Source organism: Ceratotherium simum, chromosome 16 (genome assembly GCF_057802395.1).
Source record: "Ceratotherium simum simum isolate JZ-2026a chromosome 16, ASM5780239v1, whole genome shotgun sequence".
Classification (NCBI taxonomy): Eukaryota; Metazoa; Chordata; class Mammalia; order Perissodactyla; family Rhinocerotidae; genus Ceratotherium; species Ceratotherium simum.
The window spans coordinates 14,926,365-14,942,615 of NC_141915.1; the positions used below are offsets into that span (position 1 = coordinate 14,926,365).

General features: G+C 38.4%; 1 pseudogene; it reads left to right on the top strand.

Moving 5' to 3' along the window:
* Positions 1-11,728: 11,728 nt before the first annotated feature.
* LOC147914918 (olfactory receptor 1A1-like) lies at positions 11,729-12,757 on the top strand (annotated as a pseudogene).
* Positions 12,758-16,251: the final 3,494 nt, after the last annotated feature.

Here is a 16,251-nt window from a genome sequence, read left to right on the forward strand (position 1 = left end):
CATTATACTCTAACTTTTCCACCTTTGGAAGGGACATTAGGTTAAGCCACTGTGCTGGTCTAGATTGCAGGCAGCAATATTAATCTAGCAAGTCTCTCCCCCTAAGTTCACTTCTATTCAGATAAGGTCAGGTTACATAGATACAGAACTAGTGGGCTATCCTGACCACTAGGCAACCAACTTTGCCAGATGGGATCAAAGTACAATCCACCCTATTAGGCCCTTAGGAATTCTGACATAATATTTAGAACATAGTTACAGTTTCTTGCATAGGAATTATCCCTGCATCCAGGACTTGTAGTTGCAGCCCTGGTTCTGTGACCACTGCATCAAGTGGGGGGGGTGGGGAGAAACCAAGGTAATGTGAGAAAGAAAGAAAGAAGTATAGTCATTATACCAGTGTACATTATACCAGAGGGTTGTTCTCCTCCCTTGGCAAGAATTAGCAGGATGCTTCCCCACCTCCTGTTCCCCAGACTCACCAGAAAAACAGAAACCTGTCCAGCAGGGACACTCCTTTAGCCCCATTCATGTTCATACTGAATGTGAGCACACAGTCATGAGGGATTGTAAGCCAGCCCTTCATGTCTTTATCTCCCCCCATTTTAGATAACCAATGTTTTAATTGCCCATTCCAATTCTCTATCAAACTAGTACTCTGAGGAGGATATCTCTCTGCCCATTGTTGGACATTGTGGTCTGTAAAGTGTGTTCCTTGGTCTGAAGGAACAGCAGTCAGATATCCAAAATGGTGCAATAGCTTCTCTTCCACTCTTTTATAGCACTTAGCATTTGCGTCTACCACCAGATAAGCAAAGCCCAGTCCAGAGTCAGTGTCTATTCCTGTCAAGAACCATTTGTAGCCCCCTAGGGCTACCAGCATACGTCCCACTTACCAGGTATGCTTAGGGCCTTCCCCCCAGAGAATCTGCCACATAGCCATCTGCAGTCTCTGTCTCTTTAGCTGGCAGACAGAAGAGCTCTTATTGGCATTTGGTGCCCCAGGGGCTGCAAGAGGATTATGTTCAGATTCAGCCCATTTCTGCATTGCTACAATACCCCATGTCCACTCATTTCATGAATCCAAGTGGGCACCTCAAGTGAGCACATGGGCATGTCTGCTTGTAATTCCAACCACCTTTCAAACCTAGAAAGGAGTTCTTCTGATGGGCATCAACATGTTCTAATTTAATGCATCCCTTAAATTCCCGCAGTGATTTCCATAGGGCTGTGCCCCATATGGGCATCCCTTTAGTAGGCCAGGTTTCCGTTGTCCTACTGCCTGACCATATGGCTAGGCCATTGGCCACTGCCCATGTGTCAGTAAAAACTTAAATATAGGGGCTTTTATCACTGTTCAATCAGTGTCAGGTACTGAACCCTAAGCTACCCCAAATATTTAGCCAGTAACCATGTGTGGCAATAGAACTCTCAAAATGTGCTAGTTCAAATTGAAATGTGTTGTAAGTGTAAATTACTCTCTGGATTTTAAATATTATAAAATAACTCAGTACTGCTATAAAATACTGATTGCATGTTGAAATGATAATAATTTGGAATATTGGGTTAAGTTAACTATAACATTAAAATGATTTTCACTTGTTTCTTTTTCCTTTTCTTCCCCAGCCTTATTGTTCATCTTTTCAAAACACTAACTCTTATTTCATTAGTCTTTTCTATTGTGGTTTTTTTGTTTTTTTGTTTTTTTTGGTCTCTATTTCATTTATTTCTGCTGTGATCTTTGTTATTTCCTTCCTTCTGCTAACTTTGGGCTAGCTTGTTCTCTCTTTTTAGTTTCATGAGGTATAAAATTAGGTTATTATTTGACATCTTTTTTTTTTAAGGTAGGTGTTTATTGCTTTGAATTTTTCTCTTAGAACTGCTTTTGCAGCATCCCGTAGGTTTTGGTATGTTGTGTTTCCATTTTCATTTGTTTCAAATACTTTTTTAAATTTTCCTTTTGATTTCTTATTTGACCCATCAGTTGTTCAGGAGTATGTTGTTTTCCTTCCACTTATTTGTGAATTTTCTAGCTTTTTTCTCCTGTTATTCATTTCTACTTTCATGCCATTGTGGTCAGAAAAGATACTTAGTATGATTTCAATCTTTTAAAATTTTCCAAGCTTGTTTTGTGACAAGTCATATGATCTATTATGGAGAATTTTCCAAGTGCACTTGAGAAGATGTGTATTCTGCTGCAGTTGGATCAAATGTTCTGGTAGGTCTGTTAGGTCTACTTGGTCTAAAGTACGATTCAAGTCCAAAGTTTCTTTGTTGGTTTTTTGTCTGGATGATCTACCCATTGTCTAAAGTGTGGTGTTAACTTTCCTTACCGTTACCATATTGTTGTCTATTTCTCCCTTGATATCTGTTAGTCTTTTTGTAATATATTTAGATGCTCCAATGTTGGGTGAATATATATTTATGATTGCTGTATCTTCTTCATGAATTGACTTCCTCATAATTATATAATGATCTTGTCTTTTGTTACCAATTTTGGCTTAAAGTCTATTTTTCTGTATAAGCATAGCTACCTCTACTCTCTTTTGTTCCCATTTGCATGGAATATCTTTTGAATCCCTTCTCTTTGAAAGGACATGTGTTCTTAAAGCTGAAGTGAGTCTCTGTAGGCATCATATAGTTGGGTCTTGTTTTTTTATCCATCCAACAACTCTGTTTCTTTTGATTGGAGAATGCAATCCATTTACATTTAGAGTAATTTTAATAGGTAAGGACTTACTAATGACATCTTATTTATTGTTTTCTGGCTGTTTTGTAGGTCCCTTGTTCCTTTCTTCCTCTCTTGCTGCCTTTTCTTGTCAATTGGTGATTTTCTGCTGCGGCATGCTTTTATTGTCTTCACTTTATCTTTTGTGAATATATTGCAGATTTTTACTTGTGGTTGCCATGAGGCTTACGTGAAAGATCTTATCAATATAACTGTTTGTTTTATGCTGATAACAATCTAACTTACCATACAAAAACTTTACTTTTTTACTGCCCCCTTTATGTTTTGAATGTCACAATTTACCTCTTTTTGTATTATGTATCCACTAACCAATTATTTTACCTATAGATATTCTTAATACTCTTGTCCTTTAACTATAGTTAAGTGGTTACCACTGCCACATTACAGAGTATTCTGGATCTGGCTATATGCTTATCTTTACTCATATGTTGTGTATTTTCATGTTTTTATGTTATTAATAAATGACCTTTCATTTCGATTGAGGAACTCCTTTCAGCATTTCTTATAAAGCATGTCTAGTGGTGATGGACTCCCTCAGCTTCTGTTTGTTAGGGGAAGTCTTTATCTCACATTCATTTCTGAAGGACAACTTTGCTGGGTATTCTTGATTGGCAGTTTCTTTCTTTAAGCACTTTGAATATATCACCCTATTCTCTCCTGGTCTGCAAGGTCTGTGCTGAGAAATCTTTTGATAGCATTTTGGGGAGTTCCCTTTTATGAGAGAAATTTTTTCCTCACTTTTCTTAATAATTTATTTTTCTGATGTCAATTTTGCCTAAAATGTCAATTAAAATATTTTTATACTTTTTATTCATTTCTGTCCATTATTTCAAGATCAACTTCATTTTCATCTAAATTTGTTTCCATTTTATGCTTTTTTTGATGTCTTAAGATAAGAAAAATTTTTCTAAAACATTTTTCTCTTCTCTTTCTTAAATTTCTTTCAAGTGTAAGTTTTTCCTCCAAGTACTTAAGATGTTACTCCTCTTCTCTTACTCTGCCAATATACTTCATAGATTTCAAACACACCTTTAAATGAGAGGTATTTACCAAGCCTGGAATTTGCCAACAGACAATTAAACTTAGTTCCTTTCACCAAAGAAGTTTTTCTCTTTTGGGAGGGAGAGTAAGGTCAGAGATTCTTTTGATAAGTTAAGAAATCTGTAGTCACTTTCCATGGAGAATATTTGCAAATGTTTGAATGTTAAAGTATCATCTTCTTCATAGTTTTCTTACATATCATTACACAATTCCTTTCCCCTAATGGCTACTCAGTAAATAAAACTTGGATGTAGTAAGAGAGTCTGAGAAGAACACCAATAACAAAATGTTATTACCAAGAAGAAAATATTACCATGGGATATCATCTTATCCATGTCTGAGAGCCCATGTCCTGGACACAGGAGCACAATCTGATCATAGGGAAAGTAACAACAGAGCAAATAGGATGGATAATCCGAAGCAAGTCTAGAGGAAAATGTAATTCAAGATTCGGAGTGTTGTCCAACAATTACATGACTAGTAGTAAAATAAGTAGTTAACAGGTACTATTATAGGTAATAAAGGTAGTAGTATAGAGGTAGCAAAATAACAGTTAATGATGACTAATTGCTAGTTATGTCTCAGGCTTGATGTAAGAACTTTTCAGATATTAATTCATTTGATCCTCATAACAACTTTATGGGGATGTTGTGATTGTTGCTGCTGTTATTCCAATTACAGAGATGAGTGGGTACATTAAATAGTTGTTCAAGGTCAGTTACAGCCAGTCAGAGGGAGAACCTGGACTGAAACTGAGCCAGAGCTCAGAGTCTCCTCCATGATCTTCTACAGAAAGGTAGTGACCTCTCTGCCACAGGAGGGGCTAAATCATGGTATAATGACCATTAATCAGTACTGTTATAAAGGTGACACATACATGAAGCGGACTAGGTAACATCTAGACCCTATCCTTCTCTAAGAATCTAAAAAATTTGGAGACTTACTATCAAAATACTAGAAAAAAAGAAAGTTTAACTTCCATCATAACCCTCCTCAAGAAAAATCATAGACAAAAGATGAAATATGATTCTTTGGACATTTAACACCAAAAAGGCTTCAGCATAGCCTAGAATAAAGACCAGGAGCTCAGTTGTAGCACAGTCCTTGTATCACATGGAGTGGTTCCAGTTTGTGCTGAACAGCAGAGGAGAGGGGTCCACATTCCAACAAAGAGACTACAATAGGTCAACCCCGAGCTTGGACCCTGAAGACACTTCTCTGGGAAACCCTGTTGCCCATCCTTCCTTCCAGAAAAGAACTCTGGGAACTATTACTCTTGAGAACAACTGTGTCCTCTCAGGGCACACCGTAGGAGTATGTAATGAGTCTCAACAATTGCTCTATGGTCGGAATGAAGACATGGGGGGGGTCTTGTTTCAAGAGACTTTATAACTTGGTGAATAATTCACAATTTTCTCTATCCTATGACCCAACCTACTTCTTTGAAGAGGAAACTAGAATCCTCATATTCAGGCTCCATCCAGGACAGCTCCTTCCACACCTTCTGCTCCTCGGTTGGAAAACTCGGGACTTCTCTTTCCAAACCATCCCAGTCCTGTCTCCTCTGCCTCAGGAACACAGGACCAGAGACTCACTCTCCAGGACTACTCCTGGCATTTTCTCTGGCATGCCTGCCTCCAAAAAGGATGCTAACAGGTGCTAGACCAGCTGGCTTTAAACTTCCCATTTGTGGAAGAGGAGTGAAGGCCACAAGACCAGGATCCTTTTTGACATCATCTGAGCTGACTCTCCAGGTAGGGGCTGTGGATGTGAAGACAGAGTCCTTGTGACAGTGACATCAGGGGATAGACAGCCAGCAAGTGCACTACCTGCATTATCTCCTTTGACCCTCACAAAACTCCCAAGAGGTAAGTAGAGTTATTTTCTCACTTTATCAGATGAAAAAAAAATGGTGAATTGAATTTCCTATAGTCACACAGAGAGATAGTAGCAAAACTAGGACTCACACCTTGGTCTGAATCCAGAACTCAAGGTCTCAAGATTGGATGGACAAAACAGAGAGAGAGAGAGACAGGGACAGAGAGAGAGACAGAGAGAGAACGCTCCCCTTCTGACAACAGTTATCTTTGGGCCCTTAACCATGGAAACAGGATGATGAAGGGGTAGTTTTGGGTATCTCAGTCGTGAGCTCTCTGCCTCCCTAAGTAATATTGCATGTGTGTGTGAGTGTGTGTGTGTGCACTCGCATAAGCCTGTTGACTTAGAGAGGTGCTACAAACCCACCTTGTACTCCCACATTCAATGGTGCATACTAACAGGCTCCTTCAGATAATTACGTTATTTCATTGTCAAAGCACTTAGAGGATATTTCTTTGGCCTTATCTTCTGCCCCTGATGCCAAGAGGAAGCATTTGTCCTCCTGTGTCCCTGAAAAACTGTCCTCAGCACTGTCACACTTATGTGATGGATATCTCAGAGCACAAACACTTTCCAGGAAAATGGATTTCAGCAGCCCAGCATTGCCTAGAACTCTGGCTTAATCATCCCTAGCATCCATGCTGATGTATCTCCTGACTGCCCTCCCTGGGGGCATATGGTTCTTATACCTATCTCTTCAAAGTTTCAGCAGAAATCATCTCTCCCTGTGATGACACCTTAACATCTAACACTATGGATCCTGAAGTCCCTGTGCTCAGAGACTTCTCTCCTCTGGTTCCCTGTGTCTTTAGTTCTCACATTGATTATACCAATCTCTTCTTTTCTGGTGCAGCTTTTTCTTACATTCTTCACCTCTTTTTTATTTTTTTATCAACTTGTCATTGTCTTTGCACGAGATTTACCCTTCAATGTGTTGCCTTTTTCATCAGTCATTTTATATGCTCAAATTCCTGTGTTTGTGTTAAATAAAAGGTTTCATATCCCTACTGCCAGAAAGGGTAGTGCAATCCACATCAACTATATTAATTTTTGTTGTGTAATGAATAAAGTATAAAGGCCTTATGTTGGTTCAAAATTCTCCACAATATAACCCCAAACTCCTTTTCCAGGCTGATTCCCCACATTTGTGTGATTTCTCCACTATTCCTTGGCTACCCAGGAAGAAGGAAGTAAAAGTGTACACATGTTGTCTTGGGGTTGAAGTTTTTTGGAAGGGTGCATGACCATGGGGTGCATGCTGGCTATAGATGAAAGTGCCAGAACTGGGCTTGCTACCATATAGAGGTTAAGAGGCTGGAAATCACCATTGGCTCAAAGAGCAGGTGTATACAAAACAAATGAGCAGGGAAGAGTAGCATCGGACAATGAAATAACATAGCAAAATAGTGTTAAAATCCATCCCTACTTGCATCTACTTACTACTTGGCTTTCTCTAACCTGAATCTGTTTTCGCTGCAACCTTCACTTTAGCACGACATATGGCCCCTGGATCCCTCTTCCTGGTGTAAACTCCTGTTTATTCTCAACCTGTTCACAAGCAACACTCTGTCTCCTACATTCAGGGAAAATGCACTCGAGCCACCCAGCTCCATGGCCACACTCTGGACCCAGTTACCACTAAACCTTTGAAATCTTCGTTTTAATTAAATTTGTTTATTATGACCTTGTTAAAATATGAGAATGACAGACATAACAAAAACTCATCACCTAGATTTGACAAATGTAATATTTCGTGATATTTGCTCCAAACTTTTTAAACAAATAAATTTTACAGATACACTTGAAACTCTCTTTGTTCCCACTGAAAATCTTATTTTCCCCCCTCTTACTCCAGAAATAACCAATTTGCTAGAGTTGGTAATATACTCCCGGTCAAGATTTATACTTTTACTGCATACACATGTATTACTTTATGTACTAAAATGTGCATATATTGTGTGATACAGCATATATCTTCCAGTAACTTGCTTTTTTCCATCCTATTATTTTTTAAAAATTTTTCCACATGAATTCATTCACTTTTACTGTTGTACAGCATTCGTTAATAAGAAATTGGCACAATTTACCTCTCCATTCCTCCGTGGGTAGGCCATTGCCAAGTTTCTTACATGACGATACACATCCCTGTGAATGTCTTCATGAACACGTAAGCCAGATTTTCTCTAGGGTCTAATCTAGAAGTGGAATTGCTTGGTCACAACTGGATGAAGTCCAGCTATCCTACAGATGGGCTAATTGTTCTTCAAATGGCCATACTAATTTTTCCATCTCTCCCCAATACTTGAAATTGTCAGACTTTTATACTTTTACATGCTCCAAGATAAAGAATGTTATATTAAATTTTGTTTTAATTTAGTTGAACATCTTTCCTTTTGTTTATTGGCCACACCAGCTTCCCCTTCTATGAATTTCTTATTCAAGCCTGCTGCCCATTATTTCCTACTGGGTTTTTGGTCTCTTTCTTACTAGTGTGTAGGACTCTTGTGTGTTCTGAATACTAACCCTTAATTGATATGTGTGTAGCAGATGCCTCTTTCTAGTGCGTGACTTGCCTTCCCATTTCTTTTTAGTGTCTTTTTCATACAAATGTTTTAAATTTAAAGTAGTCTAAATATAACATATTTTTTCTTGTGTTTTGTGCCTGGTTTAAGAAGTTACTTCTTTCCCTGATATCACAAACATATTTTTCTCTAAATTTTTTCCAGCTTTATTGAGATATAATTCCATATAACATTGTATAAGTTTAAGGAGTACAGTGTGTTGATTTGATGCGCTTATATATTCCTCTAAACTTTGAAGTTTTGTTTTTCACAATTAATCCTTTAAGAATCATTTTTCTGTATTATTTTTCATATACGAGTATCCCGTTGTTCCAGCATTCTTCAGAATGGTCAGTCCACCCTTTCCCTCTGCATTTCTAAAGCAACCCATGTTATATACCAACTTCTAATAAATACTTGATCTGTGTCTGACTGTCTAGTCTATTACACAGGTCTCTTTTTCACTCCCTAAACCAATACTATTCCACTGTTTGAATTACCATAGTAAATCATTTTGATACCGGATGGGGCATTCCTTCCTCCTTATTCTCTATCCTCAAATTCTCTTAGCTCTTTATGGCTCATTATTCTTCTGCATGCCAAGTGCCGCTTTTACAAGAAACCTCTGGTATTTCCGTTGGGATTGCATTGAATTCGTAGATTACCTGGAGAAGAATTAACCATTTTACCACATTGACTCTTGCCATTCGCGTTGCTTATCTCTCCATTTTTTTGGATATTCTTTTTTTGTCCTTCAGCCAATTTTTGAAACCATTTGGACCTCTTTTGTTAGAATTATTTCCAAATGCCCTAATATTTTCTATTGCTATTGTGAATGAGGAATCTTTTTTTATCATATTTTCTATTTTATTATTATTTAAGTCTAAAAACAGTGTTGATTGTTTTTAATATTGGTTTATATCAAAGAAACTTGCTGATATCTCTAGAGATTCCCTTGGGAATCCCTGATTGATCCAGAGACTCCCTTGGGTTCTTTTTGTAGACCATCATATTTTCTGTGAATGTTATCCTTTTGTTCTTTCTTTTCTAGTTCTAATATATCAAAAAAAAGAATTTCTAGTGTTATTTCAGACATAGGACGACACTTCAAGTGTTTCATGTGGGGAACTCAAATTAGCTCTCTAATTCATGAAGATCTGTGGCACATCTCCTGTACCAAAGGGGAATTAGCACACCAGACTCCAGGCTTAGGGCTTTATTTTTGGTTGGAAACCCCAAGGGGGCACAACAGCATCAACTATGGCTTACAACTCTTGCTCTGAGTTTTCTTTTTGTTTCTCATACCTACATATTCCCATTTCTTTCTTTTAGATTTGTCTGTGTGTATTTTGTATTAATTTTTAAATTTAACTAAAATTTCTATGTGTATTAATTGGAATGGGACCTGTCGACATTAGCTTAGTCCACCATGTTGAGAGAACCCCACCTCTAAAACATTACACTCCCATAACATATGAACTAACTGTAGCCTCTGAGCACTTTAGCTTTATTGAACCCTCCCAACCCTGAGATATTGTGATTCTGTGTGCAGATAGGGTAAGACATTTCATGAGAGAAAACCAAATTTCTTTAAGTACAGAGATGAAAAAGCACATCATATTTGGGTGAAATATAATTATAACTGAATCCATGTGCCTAGCATATAATTCACAAGTCTACTATAGGAGACATTGAGAATCGGTGACTGAATTAATTATAGATTGAATTAATTATTAAGTACAATTATCTTTAGAAAAGTTAGTGAATTACTTAGGATACCCTGGACTACAGTAACAAAGATGACAAAATGTGTAATGGTTTAAACGGAATGAAAGTTTATTTCTCTCTTATATAACAGTCCCAGTGGGTGTCTTCTTGGTGGATGGTAGTCCTCCTGGATGTAGAGAACTAGGGACACAGGCTCATTCTACCATGTGACTCTACCATCCCATACAGCCTCCTGGCCATTTCCATCCAGCTGGCACAAGGGGGAAAAGAGTGTGGAGACAGCCCAGAACTGGAACACATAGGTGGATTGGCTAGAACTCAGTCACATGACCATATCTCGGTGCTAGGGAGTCTGGGAAATGTCTAATTGTGTGTCCAGGAAGAAGAGAACAACATGAATTTGATGAACAGCTAGTAGTCTTTGCCTTAAGTAGTGTGCCTCAGAGTGCAAGTGGATCAAAGAGGAGGGAATCTGTGGTCAAGCAGTTAAGGGAGCATTACAATATTTCAAGTAGAAGATGAAGATGATCTAAGCTGAAGTTCTGAGACAATAAGTAGAAAAGTTGAGTTATGTAAGAATTATTTTAAATGAAGAATCAACAAGATTAGATGCAGAAGTGAAGGATAAACTGTGTGAGTGTGCCTGTAAGCATCCCACATGTGAGAAATCCAAGAAATAAACCTTGATTTAACCCAAGAAATATTGAGTGCAAACTTACTGGTTCATACAATGATAAATATTCCACAGTGATCTTTCTGGGAGTGATAAAAATAAGCAAAGTATGGTTTTCATCCTCAAAAAAGCTTGTAAACTACTTAGGTTGGATGTGCAGAGTATGGGGTTTGGACAGATATGTTGGCAGGATGGCTGAACACAGAAATATGAGAAAGAAAGATCAAGCCTAAAGCTTTAGACCTGAGAGTTTACTAAGCAGTAGTTAAAGTGACTATGGAGTTGGATGAGCCACCAAAAGAAATAATAAAGAAAGAGAAGAGAAGACCAAAGAGAAAAGCTTGTTATCTATATATTATGTATATTAGAGAGTTTTCCAAAGAGATAAAGCCTATCACTTCTTGGCCTTTTGGCTAAGATCAAGTGAAGAGATAAAGCCTATCAAAGGAGGTGGTGAAAATCTTCTTTGAAAATGGGACGGACACTTGGGGAGGAAATTCACTAGGCTTGTTTATGCTAGGACCTAAAACCAGTGGTCATTGTGATTTACAACCTTCCAATGTCAGCGTTACTTCCTGGGCTCTGGGATCACTATGAGTTTGGTCATTGGAACAATTCCTAGTTCAGGCTGATTCTTGTACTAACACACTCTGCACTGGAGTGTTTTGTAAAAGGCTCCAAAATGCTGTCCTTTCTTTATCAAGTGTGATAAAATTAGTGTGTGATTCTGCCTTCTCCATTAAGTTGTAAAGTCCCTGAAAGCAGAGACTGTGTCTTACATGTTGGATAAGTGGATTAATAAATTGTATTTTCCACAATTCGTGATTTTTCCACAAGCCTCACAAAGTATCTAGCACATGCAATATGAATATTAATATTTGTAAATTGATTAAATCCTAGGTGTTCAGGTTGTGGTGAAGGGATGGGGGAGGATGGGCACTTCTGATGCATAGATTTCTCACTTCTTAGACATGAGTGTCCAGGGCTAACTGTTGATTAGTCACACTGATCAACGAGGATATTTTCCCAAAATATTGGCTATCTCTGATTTAGTAAATTCAAGTAGAGATGGCTGATCACTTGCGTCAAAACTGGTGGATAAGAAAGATTGTTACACACAGTGACTTCACTAATACTTCTGGTTTCTTCTCCCCTTTCTTAACAAAGGAGCCATGAGGGGAGAAAACCAATCCTCCGCCCTGGATTTCATCCTCCTGGGAGTTACCAGTCAGCAGGAACAGGAAGATTTCTTCTTCATCCTCTTCCTATTCATTTACCCCATCACATTGATTGGGAACCTGCTCATCATCTTGGCCATTCACTCTGACATTCGCCTTCACAAACCCATGTATTTTTTACTTGTATTTTTTACTTTTTTATTTTTTATTTTTTACTCTCTTTTGTTGACATCTTCCTCTCCTCTGTAACAACCCCTAAGATGCTGGCCAACCATCTGTTGGGCACCAAAGCCATCTCCTTTGGGGGATGCCTAACACAGATGTATTTCATGATTGCCTTGGGTAACACAGATAGCTATACCTTGGCAGCAATGGCATAGTATCGTGCTGTGGCCATCAGCCGCCCGCTTCATTACACAGCAATTATGATCCCACGGTCTTGTGTCCTGCTAGTTGTCGGGTCTTGGGTTGTTGGAAATGCCAATGCCCTCCCACACACTCTGCTCACAGCTAAGCTGTCCTTCTGTGGAAACCAGGAAGTGGCCAACTTCTACTGTGACATTACTCCTTTACTCAAGCTGTCCTGTTCTAACATCCACTTCAATGTGAAGATGATGTACCTAAGAGTTGCTGTTTTCTCCATGCCATTACTATGCATCATCATCTCCTATGTTCAGGTCTTTTCCACAGTCTTACAGGTTCCATCCACCAAAGATGTGCGCAAAGCCTTCTCCACCTGTGGATCCCACCTCACAGTTGTTTCTTTGTATTATGGGACAGTCATGGGCATGTATTTCCGCCCTCTGACTAGTTATAGCCTAAAGGATGCTGTGATAACTGTGATGTACAACGCAGTGACCCCAATGTTAAATCCTTTCATCTATAGTCTGAGAAATCAAGACATGAAAGTGCCCTGGGGAAACTCTTCAACAAGAGAATCTCCTCATAACCAGTGTGAGGTCATACACTGGAGACTGCAGTCACCAGTTAGGATGCACTTGAAAGTCCTGTCCCAGCGTCCTTCTCCAAGAAGCCGCCTTTTATGTTTCCAGTTAGAAATTCTTCTTCTCAGAAATTTGTAATAGTTTATGATACATATTACTGAAATTATCACTTTGTACACTTCATTGTCCTTCTGGCAGAGTGGTAGAACAGAAATAATGGGTTCATTTCTCAGCTAAGCTACTGACTAGCAGAGTAAAGTTGAGAAGGTCTGAAGCTCAGTTTCTACATCTACATATTAGGAACACTAATATCTGCCCCAACACTGTCACAGGGTGTGAGGGTCACAATAGTCCATGATTTTAAGGTTATAAATCACTATTCAAATGTCAATTTTTATTGAACTATTATGCTTAATCACCCCTACTATGCTTGCAAGCCTCCTAGGGCAGGAGCTGTCCTAACACCTCACTGTACCTTTCACAATCTTGGTCATATGAAGTGTATCCAATAATTTTTGGTGGAAAGTGAAATGAACAAATGAAAAGATCAGTATCTAATTGTAATCTGATAATGATCAGACATAAGCAGACGAGATATTATTTACACATCCATTAAAATCTTTAAAGGAACTGACCTGGGGAGATATTTTTGTTCTTACTGTGTTGTTGATTAAGCTAGACTGTTTCTAAAGAGCACAAGATTCTCTCTGAAATATTACTAAAATGACACTCATCAACAGTTATTGAATTTTAAAGTAATAAATATTCTGATTCACTTAATGTAATAAATTGCTGATTTAATTAATTATAACTGAAATAATGCTACAATGACAAAAAAATGGAGTGCCAAATGATAAATGAAGAAAAAAGAGCAGTATTGAAAATGATGTGGCCATGTTTCTCCAACGTGGCCCCGGGAAGATGAGACTTTGATTCTGAGTGACCAACCCTGATTATATAGGTGATATTCCCCAAAATAGAGACAGTTAATCCGGCAGGTCACTAAATACCCACTAAGGAACTCCACTAACTATGATTTGGTTCTGTTCATGAGAAAATCATAAAATGTTTACAAAATATCAGTAATATATAAGTGATTGCCCTTAAATATTGTATTTCCAAACAGGATAATGTTTGGAAGAGGTGGATTGAATGTATCTTAGAACAGTGTGCAAGTGGTTCTATTATCTACTATTTTTAACTGCCAGTAAAAATATAAAATTATCTTCTATAGGGGCAGGGCCGGTGGCGCAAGTGGTTAAGTGTACGCGTTCTGCTGCGGCAGCCCGGGGTTCACCGGTTCGGATCCCGGGCGCACACTTATGCACCGCTTGGCAAGCCATGCTGTGACAGCGTCCCATATAAAGTGGAAGAAGGGCCGGTGCCATGGCTTAGCGGTTAAGTGCTCACGCTCCGCTGCTGGCGGCCCGGGTTCAGATCCCGGGCGCGCACCAATGCACCGCTTCTCCGGCCATGCTGAGGCTGCGTCCCACGTACAGCAACTAGAAGGATGTGCAGCTATGACGTACAACTATCTACTGGGGCTTTGGGGGAAAAAATAAATAAATAAAATTATAAAGTGGAGGAAGATGGGCATGGATGTTAGCCCAGAGCCAGTCTTCCTCAGCAAAAAAAAAAGACGAGGATTGGCAGATGTTAGCACAGGGCTGATCTTCCTCACAAAAAAAAATAATAAAATAAAATTATCTTCTATAGAAAATTCACATTGCCAAGAATTTGTCCATGGATGTTGGAAGATGACATTATTCACCTTTTAATGCTTTCTGGGTCTCTAAAACACCAAGGATGAGAACTATCAAAATTTTGACCCAAAGTGATTTCATTACAAATGCATATGAATCGGTGTGAATGAATGACCAAATCATGGAGAGAAGGAAGGTATTTCATTTAGGGAATTTTCAAGTTTGGCTAATGAAAATGCTGTACAGATTTATTGTCTGTTTCTCCCCACGAGAATGTGAAGATTTGGCATCTATTTTGTTCTCTGCTATATCGTCAGCCCTTAGACAATCCTGACATATAGTAAATACTTAATAAATTTGTATTAAATGAATAAATGTATCCTTCAATATTATGTTTAAATAAGGAATGCAACAAGGTTAATTTTGCTGTTATGGGTAAACTCAAGAAAGCCAAATGGTATGAGATATTTAAAATATTTCCCATAGTGAAATAGTAAGTGCCAAAGAGCATAGTATAAAAGAAGAGCTGAGGAGGTAGAACTCCATACCACTTAACTGCTCTGTCAGTCTCACATTATTCCTCTGCTTTAACTTAGAGAAAGGAAGTTGACCTCCTCTATTGTATTTCCTACAATAATCATAAGAATCTATATGTAAGTTTATAACTTTAAATGCAAATAAAAATCATTGCAACTATATGTCACGTTGTTGTCTCAGCCATCTCCCTTTGATTCTGTCAAACATGCTGTCCTGGAGTCATTTTAACACTATAATTTAAATTACTTCATTACTTTACTTTTCTAGACTAAGTCTAGAAAAGACTATCTAACTGATATGTCAGTTTGGGTCAGTTAGGGTCCATTCAGGAAGCAGAAATGACATCTGGTATTTTTAAACAAAGAAGAATTAATACAGGGAAGCAGATACATAAGTGTGTCTGGAAAGAGACTGAAGGAGAAAAAAGATGAATGCCTAAGTAACCAGAGATTATTAACTGCAGGAAGTTACTTCCCCTAGTTACAAAAGGGAAAGGTTGTGTTACCAGAGCCTAGGAGCTCAGAAGAGGGATGAACACACATCTGATACTCATATCCTGAGGGGAGCCGCCGAACAGCTGCCACTGGGTCTTCACCTGCTGTGTTGACCCAAACTTTCATTCTTGAGGGTTCTGAGTCCTTGATAGTACTGGTTTGTTGTTGTTGTTTTTGTTGTTGCTGTAGTTGCTATTAATCTCTGCTATTGGGCATGGAAATACAAAAGGCATCCCAGACATAGTTATAGGCAGGGTCCTTCTTGCCCCCCATTGTGCAGCAGCAAAACAGTGTCCTTGGTAATTGAGCCAGTCATTCCAGCCAATACGGAAATCTCTCTTTTTCTGAATGGCCCCAGAGACCTGCTACAATTTGACTGAATCTTAACAACATAATAGTAATATTCAAAAATGCAATCCCAAAAGACTATTATTGATACCCTTTATTAAGGTTGTAAACAGCTAAAGCAACCAAAAAAAATTAACTTTCTGGGAATAGGTATATATGCATTAAAAGTGCATTAAAAATGAAAGCAAGGCAAAGATGAACACAGGATTCAGGATGAGAGGAAATTCTAGAGGGGAGAGTCAGGAGAGTATAACTTAGGGCATCATATAGCCAGATGCAAGTTATGACTAACGATCTTTCAGGTTGCATGGTGGGTCTAAGGGTATTTACAACATTATCCAGATAGAATCATGATAGATGATTGATAGATAGATAGATAGATAGATAGATAGATAGATAGATAGATAGATAGATAGA